We start from the raw sequence: 12,080 nt of genomic DNA on the forward strand, positions 1-12,080 counted from the left end.
GCGCTCACCTTCCTCGGCGGGAGGGCTGCTCCGCCGAAACCCGGCCGGCGAGGAGTCCGAGCGGACGCCACTGAACCTGAAACCCCGGCTCGCCGGTGTCGGCGTCCCCCACGGAAGCCCGTCGCGATGCGCGCCCCGCGCCAGTGCGCGTGCTCACTCCGGGGCTCGGCGGGGGCCGGTTGCCTGTTGTGCCACTGCGCTTGCGCGGCGGGCTCGTCCAGGCCTCGGTCTGCGTTACCCGGAAGACCGACCTGCGTTGCACAGCCCATTTCGCTGCGCGTGCGCACTCCGTGTCTTGCTGGGGCTGGACCTCCCCTTTTTGCGTCACTGCGCTTTCGCGGCTGGCTCGCGGGAGGGAGGGGCCGTCGGAGGCTGTGGTCGCGACAGGGTGTTCTTCCTACCCGTGCCGCGCGCCAGCTGTGGAATGTTCGCGCCTCCGCTAGCTGGCGCCCATAATCCTGGGAGCTCAGCAGTCGCTTGACTTCAGCTGGCCGTGTTTATCAAACACCTGAGGGGCCAGGTGCTGTAGCTGATTCAGGAAGCCTGTATTCTGGTCCTGAAACTGAGCCCCTGTAAAACCAGTTTCCTCTGCTCAGTTTATGATTAACCTCTCTGTCCAAAACTTTATTCCCTTTCTTATTCCGTGCCTGTTCCCCTCAGGATTGAGAAGTATCAACAAAAAGAAAAATGGGGGAATTGGAACTGAGCAGGGCCCTCCCGCCCAAAAGCCCCCCTATGTCCTCCGTTTCTTGTTCGTAGAAAAAGACTTTAGGGGCTTCCCTGGTGGCGCAGTGGTCAAGAATCTGCCTGCCAATGCAGGGGACATGGGTTCGAGCCCTGGTCCGGGAAGATCCCACATGCCTTGGAGCAACTAAGCTCCTGCACCACAACTACTGAGCCTGCGCTCTAGAGCCCGCGAGCCACAACTACTGAGCCCGTGTGCCGAGAGCCTGTGCTCCACAACGAAAAGCCACCGCAATGAGAAGCCCGCGCACCGCAACAAAGAGTAGCCCCCGCTCCCCGCAACTAGAGAAAGCCCGCACACAGCAACGAAGACCCAACGCAGCCAAAAATAAATAAATAAATTTTTAAAAAGAAATTAGAATCTCTTTTAAAAAAAAGAAAAAGACTTTAGCTTCCGACGGTTCCCTAAGTTCCAAGGGACAGCACAGGTAGTTACTAATGAGGGAAATGAGGCAATGCAGAAACAAAGGAAAGCAGTTAACCAAGAGAAGTAACAACAATAGTTCAGGGATAAACTCTTATGTATATGCCTCCTCAAGGCATATACCTAACAATCTGACACTTATCTTTGAGTTTTTCTGCAGAAACTAAGACACCTCCCCCAGGTGGAGGATGGTGACTACACGCTGAGCACAAGCATGTGGACTCCAGACGGTTAGGAACCAGAGGTTGCTGATTAAGATTCCTGAAACACCACCCTGCTACCTCACCACTGACCAATCAGAAGCGCTCACCCCAAAGGTTGCCTTTAAAAACACTTCCCTGAAAGCCATGGGGAGTTCAGGTCTTGTGAGCCTGAGCCGCTGTGCTCCTCTCTTGGCCCTGCAGTAAACGCTGTACTTTCTTTCACCACAGCCCAGTGTCAGGAAATTCACTTTGCTGTGTGTAGTTCGGTCTGGTTAATAGTCCTCGCTCCTGTCCGACCTTAATATATTGGTTATTTTACATCTATAATGGACAGTACCTGCCCTGCCCACCTCTGCAGGGTTGAGACCAGGTGAGGGTAAGCACTCTGGAAGCCAAGTTTAGGATTGTTGCTCCTGGGCGCCAGCCCTGCTTGGAGGAGCACACCTGGTCGGTGTCAAAGCACATCACCTTCACCTCCCTGGACGTGGGTTCTCCTTTGTCCAGCAGGGGATAGCACTGCATGATCACTGTGAGCTTTTCTGAAGGCATATCCAGTGTGTGTTTTCCAACACCACCCAGTAACCCAATTCTGACACTATCTATCTGGAGGTAACTGGGATCCCACACGTTAGGAGCTCAGTCCCACATGACTGCGACGTGAGACACCAGTCACTAGGTTGTCACCTGTGCTGCTCACCTACTGGCTGTAAGTCAAGAGGTTCCCACGACCTCCTCCTTGGGTTTGATTAATTTGCTAGAGTAGCTGACGGAATTGCCAGCTACAAATTGGCCCTTGCCATCTACCTCTACGAGGATTAAATCACGAGCCGCTGCAGCTGCTGACCTTCAACGCCCCCTGAAAGGAGTTCAGGGCAGAGGTCAGGAATGAGGCCCTCTGTGCTCTGGGAAAAACTGGCAGAACAGGTCTTTAGATAGAAATTTTCAGGAGAAGATTTTATGAGCCCAATTCTTGCATCTCCTCATATCCAGAAAAGCACTAAAGTCATCCATGGGGACATCGCCTCCTCCTGACTAGCAGCCAGGCTCTGCCAACATGTGTGCTTGACTGCACGTCCCCCCTTCACTAAAATCATACAGAACACTCACCTTCCCCCCCCCCCACCCCGCACCTCTCTGGAGCAGTTCCTCAGAGCTATCCGAAATGCTGTTTCCCAGGCCATAGTCCTCATTTTCCCCCAATAAAACTTAACGCACAACTCTCACATTGCACTTTTTTTCTTCAGTCGACAGAACTGAGGAAAGCATTTTACTTACTAGATCACCAGTTTATGTAAAAGGATATAACTCAGGAGCAGCAGGATGAAGAGATGCACAGGACAAGGGTGTGGCAGGGGGCACAGAGCTTCCACTCCCCCGCACCTCCGCATGCCCACCAACCCGGAAGCTCTCCAAACCTCACCCTTCCGCGTATTTAATGGAGGCTTCATTACATAGACAAAGGTTGATTCAATCATCGGTCATTGGTGACTGAATTCAGTCTCCAGCCCTTCTCCCCTCCAATCACTCAGTTGGTTCCCCTGGCAACCAGCCCCCATCCTTAGGCTGGTTACCTAGGGGCTTTCCAATAATCACATCATTAACATAACAAGAGACACCTCTATCGCTTTCCTCACTTAGGAAGTTTCTAGGGTTTTAGGAGCTCTGCTAGGATCGGGGACTAAGACCAAAAATATAATTATTATCACAATATCACAGGATGGGTCTATGAAATCACAACTGGGGGCATTTTATGCTAAGTGCTCCCTGGGAATGACCTTGGTAATTGGTGTGACTTCCCAGAAGGATCAAGAAACATTCTGGACAGTTTCTGGGGCTTAAAGGAAAGGCCTTCCAGGAAAAGAGCCAGTGTTACAAGCTGTGTAAAAACTTGGGGGTGGGAATTTACAAAAGGATGGTTCCAGAGTCGGTATTTTTGTCAGTACTTCCAACTATCGGTGACTGGGGTAGTTTGAAAAGGGCAAAGAACTAACACCCTTCAGGGTCTTGGAAGGTGGCCCACCAAAATCCTGAAAAGGTCTCTGATGCCTCAGTTTTAAGTTCATGTAAATGTTGCATTTACTATACAACCACTGTTTTTAGCATTTAAAAAGCTGTTTTAAAGTAATTGTCGGGCTTCCCTGGTGGCGCAGTGGTTGAGGGTCCGCCTGCCGATGCAGGGGACGCGGGTTCGTGCCTGGTCTGGGAAGATCCCACATGCCGCGAAGCGGCTGGGCCCGTAAGCCATGGCCGCTGAGCCTGCGCGTCCGGAGCCTGTGCTCCGCAACGGGAGAGGCCACAACAGTGAGAGGCCAGCGAACCGCCAAAAAAAAAAGTAATTGTCATCTGGTAAACTTGACACTTCAAGAAGATGCATTGGCCTTGGGTCTATTTCTTCAGAGTTCCTCCTCCCCGCTCTCCACACACACACACTCCTAGGGTATGAAATCCCTAATTTAAGACGCACCATTAGAGGAATAGAAGGTGATAAGACTTGGAGTCTGGATGTAGAAGACTTTAAACAGTAAGCTAATACGTTTAGACTTTATCTTATAAGCAATTTGCACATCACTGAAATGGCTTTTGAACAGACGAGTGAAATTGCAAAATCAATGCCTTGGAAATAATAAGCCAGAAGCAGCGTGAAGAATGTTGGCCCGGGAGAGACCAGAAGCAAGTGAACAAGTCAGGTTATGCAGTAAACCAGACAATGCAACAGGGACTTGGACCTCTAGAGTAGCGATGGGAATGGGTGATGGATGCGGTTAAACCAGGATGTAAACCCAGACTATGTCCCTCTATCCTCCCCTCATCCTCACCCCAAGGGTTTATTTAGAGAACGATGCTTCTAACTTAAGGCCTTGGGCTTTGTCCCAAAGGTAAAATCAGAAGTTTGCCCCACGTGGACCACCTCTGCATTTCTTGCTAATGGCATTCATTGAATGAACTCAAACACCTTAACAAACTCCTCTCAGAACTCAAGGCCAGGGAGAAAAGTTTTTCTACTTATGTACGAATATGCTTTCTATAACTTGGCCGTGAGAGCTCTTTAAACTCATTATGTATTCCTCTTTGCCTTCGCTGCTAGTAATCTCAGCTACATGTTGTGCATTGTTTTAGCATTTCAGTGGAAAGCATTTTTTGATACTTTCTTTTTTTCCGTTCTCATTGCTTCTTGCTAATTCTAAGTACAGGCCCTAGTAAAATCAGACCACCTGGATTCAGATCCCGACTCCACTATTAACCAGCTGGGGGGCCTTGTCAGGTTGTTTTAACTCTCTGAGCCTCAGTTTTCTCACTTAGGAAATGGCGATAATAACAGGACCCACCTTATAGGATTCTTGAGAAAGAAACGAGATCATCTGGGTAACATAGAGGGCTCAGCCCCATGCATGCCACATTGTACAGGGCTCAGCCCCATGCATGCCACATTGTACAGGGCTCAGCCCCATGCATGCCACATTGTACAGGGCTCAGCCCCATGCATGCCACATGGTACAGGGCTCAGCCCCATGCATGCCACATGGTACAGGGCTCAGCCCCATGCATGCCACATTGTAAAGGGCTCAGCCCCATGCATGCCACATTGTACAGGGCTCAGCCCCATGCATGCCACATTGTACAGGGCTCAGCCCCATGCATGCCACATTGTACAGGGCTCAGCCCCATGCATGCCACATTGTACAGGGCTCAGCCCCATGCATGCCACATTGTACAGGGCTCAGCCCCATGCATGCCACATTGTACAGGGCTCAGCCCCATGCATGCCACATTGTACAGGGCTCAGCCCCATGCATGCCACATTGTACAGGGCTCAGCCCCATGCATGCCACATTGTACAGGGCTCAGCCCCATGCATGCCACATTGTACAGGGCTCAGCCCCATGCATGCCACATTGTACAGGGCTCAGCCCCATGCATGCCACATTGTACAGGGCTCAGCCCCATGCATGCCACATTGTACAGGGCTCAGCCCCATGCATGCCACATTGTACAGGGCTCAGCCCCATGCATGCCACATTGTACAGGGCTCAGCCCCATGCATGCCACATTGTACAGGGCTCAGCCCCATGCATGCCACATTGTACAGGGCTCAGCCCCATGCATGCCACATTGTACAGGGCTCAGCCCCATGCATGCCACATTGTACAGGGCTCAGCCCCATGCATGCCACATTGTACAGGGCTCAGCCCCATGCATGCCACATTGTACAGGGCTCAGCCCCATGCATGCCACATTGTACAGGGCTCAGCCCCATGCATGCCACATTGTACAGGGCTCAGCCCCATGCATGCCACATTGTACAGGGCTCAGCCCCATGCATGCCACATTGTACAGGGCTCAGCCCCATGCATGCCACATTGTACAGGGCTCAGCCCCATGCATGCCACATTGTACAGGGCTCAGCCCCATGCATGCCACATTGTACAGGGCTCAGCCCCATGCATGCCACATTGTACAGGGCTCAGCCCCATGCATGCCACATTGTACAGGGCTCAGCCCCATGCATGCCACATTGTAAAGGGCTCAGCCCCATGCATGCCACATTGTAAAGGGCTCAGCCCCATGCATGCCACATTATAAAAGCTCAACGGAAGTGAGCTATTACTAATATTTTGGTTTGTTTGATTTTTACTTTATATTGGAGTATAGTTGATTTACAATGTGTTAGTTTCAGGGGTACAGCAAAGCGATTCAGTTATACATATACATATATCTATTACTTTTCAGATTCTTTTCCCATTTAGGTTACTACAGAGTATGAAGTAGGGTTCCCTGTGCTATACAGTAGGTCCTTGTTGATGATCTGTTTTATATATAGTAGTGTGTTTATGTGAATCCCAATCTCCTAATTTATCCCTCCCCCCCAAACTGTTACTAATATTGATTGGGTTTAGTTTTAGTGTCTCTATGCTTTTATTATATTTCCTTAGATCCCCTTTAGAAAGAGTTGTGATATAAACCTAACAATAAATAAATAAAATCTAATAAAATAAAAGTAAAGTTGGGTCCTGACTAACTGTGTAAACTTTTACATTTTGGCCTTTGGCAATTGGAAGAGCAGAAATAAGGAGGCCAGGAGTGATATTTCGAGACGGAGCACGAATATTCAGTTTCTGAGATATTTAAACTTATGCAGTTTGATGGGGCACACCGCAGTGTGTTTGTTTGTGTCGGGGGGAGGGAGGGGGTCATCCATGGACAGGCAGGACCAGGACCGGACCTCTCAAAGGCATCTTATTCCAGGGTATAGCCTGGCCTTGGCATTCATTCATTCAATAAATATTAACTGAGCATCAGTCCCGAAGCTGAATTATCTTAGTAAGCTCAGAAAGTATCAGGCTCATTACAAATGCAGGATCACAAAATTTACATTCACACTAATTCATTTATAAAGGAGTCATTTCCGGTGAGCATAAGCTAATTTTTCTCTTCCTATTTGGGAAGCCAATGTGAACTGCAAGATTGCTTGGTGACCATTAAGTCAAAAAAAGGAAAACATATGAATTTGAGTGAGATGCATTACCTACGCACTGGGCAAGTCCCATGAACTGTGCCTGTCCTATAAGAGAAAACACTTTTCGAGAGACCAGCTTGCTCCCATTCTCAGACCCCATGTGCCTCTCCCTGGAATAGTGCCAGATGCACCCTAATCATACTTGTTTCTCTGAATCCGTTTCTTTGATAACTATGTTCAGTATATATCTCGCTAGATTAACTTTGCTCATTAAGCCACATTCTAGTGGGTGTGGGATACAGTCTGTTTCCTCACATAATAGGTTGAACTAATTTGTCAAACTTAATTTTCAAGGGCCCCACTTTCACTGTCTCGATGAGGTATTCAGTGGTGTTTGAAAATGGGGGACTAGAGTTCAGACAGAAGTAGGAGCTGGATATATGGATTTGATCACCCCTAAAGCTATAGTAAGTAGTAGTATTTCTGAAGGAATGAATAGTTAAAAAAAGAAAAACAACCAGGCAGCATCCACATGCAAAAGAATGAAGTTGGACCCTTACCATACACCACACATAAAAATTAACTCAAAATGATTTAAACTTAACAGCTAAACTATAAAAGTCTTAGAAGGAAAAATAAGGGAAAAACTCCATGACATTGGATTTGGCAATGATTTCTTGGATGATACCAAACGCAAAGGCAGCAAAAGTAAAAATAAGTTGGACTACAACAAAATTTAAAACTTCTGTGCATCGAGAGACACAATCAACAGAGTGAAAAGACAATCTACAGAATAGGAGAAAATATTTGCAAATCATGTATCTGACAAAAGGCTAATATCTAGTATATATAAAGTACTTCTACAACCGATCAACAGAAAAGAAGACAACCCAATTTAAAAATGGGCAAAAGACCTGAATAGGTATTTCTCCAAGAAAGATATACAGATGGTCAACAAGCACATGAAAAGATGCTCAACATCATTAATCATTAGGGAAATGCAAATCAAAACCACAGTGAGAAACCATTTCACACCCATTAGGATGGATGCTATTAAAAAAACAGAAAACAACAAGTGTTGGCAAGTCTGTGGAGAAAAGGAAACTCTTGTGCACTGTTGGTGGGAATGTAAATTGGTGCAGCCACTATGGAAACAGTACGGAGGTTCCTCAAAAAATTAAAAATAGAATTACCATATCCAGGAATTCTACTTCCAGGTATATACCCAAAAGAAGTGAAAGCAGGGACTCAAACAGATATTTGTACACCCATGTCCATAGCCACATTATTTGCAGTAGCCAGAAGATGGAAACCACCCAAGTGTCCATCAACAAATGAATGGGTAAACAAAATGTGGTATCTCCCTGAGGTGGAATATTATTCAGCCTTAAAATAGAGGGAGATTCTGACACACGCTACAGCACAGATGAACCTTGAAGGCATTATATGCATTAGTCAGGGTTCTCCAAAGACACAGAACCAACAGGATGTATCTACAGAGATATTTATTTTAAGGAATTGGCTCATACCATTATGGAAGCTTGGTAAGTCCAAAATCTGAAGGAGACTGGCACCAGAGCTGGCACCCTGGAGACTCAGAGAACAACGGCAGTTCAAGTACAAAGGTTATCTGCTGGCAGAATCTCTTCTTGCCCTGGGGATATCAGTCTTTGTTCTATTAAGGCCTTCACCTGATTAGAAGAGGCTCACCCACGTTACGGAGAGTAACCTGCTCTACTCAAAGTCCACTGGTGTAAATGTCAACCTCATCTAAAAAACACCTTCACAGAAATATCCTGATTAATGTTTGACCAAATATTTGGGCACCATAAAAATAACCATCACATTATGTTAAGTGAAATAAGCCTGTCACAGTATGATTCCAATTATATGAGTTACTTAGTCAGATTCATAGACAGAAAGTAGAATGGTGGTTGCCAGGGCCTGATTCAAGGGGGAAATTGGGAGCTGTTTTTGTTTTTTTGTTTTTTAAATTTATTTTTTTTAATTAATTTATTTATTTTTTAATTTTTGGCTGTGTTGGGTCTTCGTTTCTGTGCGAGGGCTTTCTCTAGCTGAAGCAAGCGGGGGCCACTCTTTATCACGGTGTGTGGGCCTCTCACTATCGTGGCCTTTCTTGTTGCGGAGCACAGGCTCCAGACGCGCAGGCTCAGTAGTTGTGGCTCACGGGCCTAGTTGCTCCGCGGCATGTGGGATCTTCCCAGACTAGGGCTCGAACCTGTGTCCTCTGCATTGGCAGGCAGATTCTCAACCACTGCGCCACCAGAGAAGCCCGGGAGCTGTTTTTTGATGGGTATAGAGTTTTAGTTTTGTTAAAGGAAGAGAGTTCTGGACGTTGTTTCCACAACTACACGAATGTACTTAATGCTACTCAACTGTACACTTAAAAATGGCTAATATGGTAAATTGTATGTTGTGTGAATTTTACCACAATTAAAATTTTTTTTAAATATTTATTTATATTTATTTTTGGCTGCATTGGGTCTTCGTAGCTGCGTGCAGGCTTTCTCTAGTTGCAGCAAGTGGGGGCTACTCTTTGTTGTGGTGTACTGGCTTCTCATTGCGGTGGCTCCTCTTGTTGCGGAGCATAGGCTCTAGGCACGTGGGCTTCAGTAGTTGTGGCACGCGGGCTCAGTAGTTGTGGCTTGGGGGCTCTAGAGCGCAGGCTCAGTGGTTGTGGCGCACAGGCTTAGTTGCTCTGCGGCATGTGGGATCTTCCCGGACCAGGGCTTGAACCCGTGACCCCTGCATTGGCAGGTGGATTATTAACTACTGCTCCACCAGGGAAGTCCCTGCTCAGCACTTTTACGTTCATTATCTCTTTTATCCTGCAGCAATGTTGAAAGACTAAGTAAATCCATCAGGTTTGGGTTTGCCTGTGTCAGAAAACTCAAATAACATTGGTTAAAATAGATGAAATTTTACTTCTACCCCCCTTCCCCCAACAGACAGAGTCTGAAGGTAGGTTATCCAAGCTGGTGAGCAGCTCTGCTATCATAACTGACCTGGGTTCTTTCCATCTTTCTGCTCAGCCATCATCAATATGCCACTTCCTCCTGACAGTCCAGGACCTGCTTAGTTCCAGCACCATGTCCACATTCTAGCCACCAGGAAGCCAGGCAGGACAAAGTGGGTGCACCTGTCCTACTAGAGCACTTCTCAGAAAGTCAGACAGGCCACCTTCCCTTACGCCCACTTGGTCCGAACATGGTTATGTGGCCACGCCAGCGGCGGGGAGGATGGGAAACATTGCCTTTACTCTAGGCATCCAAATGCACAGTTAAAAAAAGTAAGAGGGGCTGGGACTTCCCTGGAGGTGCAGTGGTTAGGGCTCCGCGCTTCCATTGCAGGGGGCACGGGTTCGACCCCTCGTCATGTGGCCAAAAGATAAATAAATAAAATAGGAGGGGGGGAGAATGGGTGTTGGGGGACAGCAATACCACAGAAGTTATCATAAAGGCCATTTGGTAGATGAGAAACCAGCCACAGGGAAGGGAAGCAAGGCACTTGCATGTAGCACGAAAGAACCAGATGGTGGGAAACATTATGTGCAGCAAGGATTCAGACCCAAGTTTTAGAATGTTTTTCTGAAACTAAATTAGAATGGACCCCAAGTTATCCCAACAGCATGTCCCCTACTTCCTTGAGGGAGCGGTAGGGCTGGAGTTTCTGCTGCTGCACCGTGTACAATCCACAGCTCTGACCTGCAATCTCAACAGACGCAGGCAAGCGCATCAGGCCCACGGGTCTCACCCGACTTGAGGACATAGAAAAGAAAGACTGAATGCCAGGGGCCGTGGGTCTGCCCCCTCCCGCCCCTCCCCCACCGAGTCCTCCCTGTTGTCACATGAAACTACCTGAAGGTCGAAGGACACACTTCCAGAGTTGTTCCTGTCACTTGGGTTTATCCCCAGTCCCCGGAAATCAGGATGGAAGCCGTTTGTCTTAGGATGAGAAACTAAGTTTTATTGACAAATGTATATGCTGACAGCCAACAATCCCCTAGGGAGATAAAGGACAGGAAACACTGTATCTGCTAAGATCAAAACTGTCTCCTTGGCTACCCTGGTGGTGCAGTGATTAAGAATCTGCCTGCCGATGCAGGGGACATGGGTTTGAGCCCTGGTCCGGGAAGATCCCACATGCCACGGAGCAACTAAGCCCACGTGCCACAACTACTGAGCCTGCGCTCTAGAGCCCGCGAGCCACAACTACTGAGCCCGTGTGCCACAACTACTGAGCCTGCGCTCCAGAGCCTGCGAGCCACAACTACTGAGCCCATGTGCCACAACTACTGAGCCCGCACACCTAGAGCCCGTGCTCCGCAACAAGAGAAGCCACCGCAGTCAGAAGCCCGAACACTGCCACGAAGAGTAGCCCCCACTCGCCGCAACTAGAGGAAGCCGGCGCACAGCAATGAAGACCCAATGAGGCCAAAAATAAATAAATAAAATGAATTTTTTAAAAAAAATATAAAAATATGGTTTCTCAGACTCCACTCCAGATGTGCTATTCGGTGTCCTCACTCCCCAAGCAAACTGCATTCTCAGAGGGCAGAGTTAGTATCTTTCAGAGAGAGTTCCATGTCTCCACAGGACACCACAGTGCTGCCCACAGAAAAGGCTCTGAAAATAGGTAGAAGCCACCTGTCTGCTTTGCAAACCGATCTCAGGCTTTGAAGAGCCTGAATGTAATGGATGGGCAGCGGTCTGAGGCCACAGCTGGCTTTGTAAGGGTGCCTTACCCCTCTCCTCATCCCCAGCCCCCTCCCCCTCTCCATTTTATATGACCTCAAGGTCTCGGGAAAGCCCTCCCAGCGCAAACACTCAGCCTTCCTGCTCACTGGTTTGAGATCCTCCTGGATCAGGATAATAATTGTGCATATAAATATATATATATATATATACATACATATATCCCCATATCCCCTCCCTCTTGAGCCTCCCTCCCACCCTCCCTATCCCACCCTTCTAGGTCATCACAAAGCTGATCTCCCTGTGCTGTGCGGCTGCTTCCCACTAGCCATCCATTTTACATTTGGTAGTGTATATATGTCAATGCTACTCTCTCACTTCGTCCCAGCTTCCCCTTCCCCCTCCCCGTGTCCTCAGGTCCGTTCTCTATGTCTGCGTCTTTATTCCTGCCCTGCCACTAGTAGAACTTTGATAGTTTTAGGGTTTACATTTAAGTATGATTCATTTTGAGTTAATTTTTGTACATGGTGTGAGGTATG

The 12,080-nt window shown here is 47.9% G+C and overlaps 1 protein-coding gene across 2 annotated transcripts in view; it reads right to left on the reverse strand.

Annotated features, from left to right (window-relative positions):
- DDX11 (DEAD/H-box helicase 11) overlaps positions 1 to 651 on the reverse strand; it is a 32,513-nt gene extending 31,862 nt beyond the window's left edge. For both annotated transcript variants that reach the window (XM_049694832.1, XM_049694829.1), the window contains exon 1: positions 9 to 651. The gene's annotated coding sequence lies outside the window, so the exon portion shown is untranslated. The remainder of the gene's footprint in view (positions 1 to 8) is intronic.
- Between the last annotated feature and the right edge of the window lie 11,429 nt (positions 652 to 12,080).

This window comes from Orcinus orca, chromosome 11, assembly GCF_937001465.1.
Source record: "Orcinus orca chromosome 11, mOrcOrc1.1, whole genome shotgun sequence".
NCBI classification, from domain to species: domain Eukaryota; kingdom Metazoa; phylum Chordata; class Mammalia; order Artiodactyla; family Delphinidae; genus Orcinus; species Orcinus orca.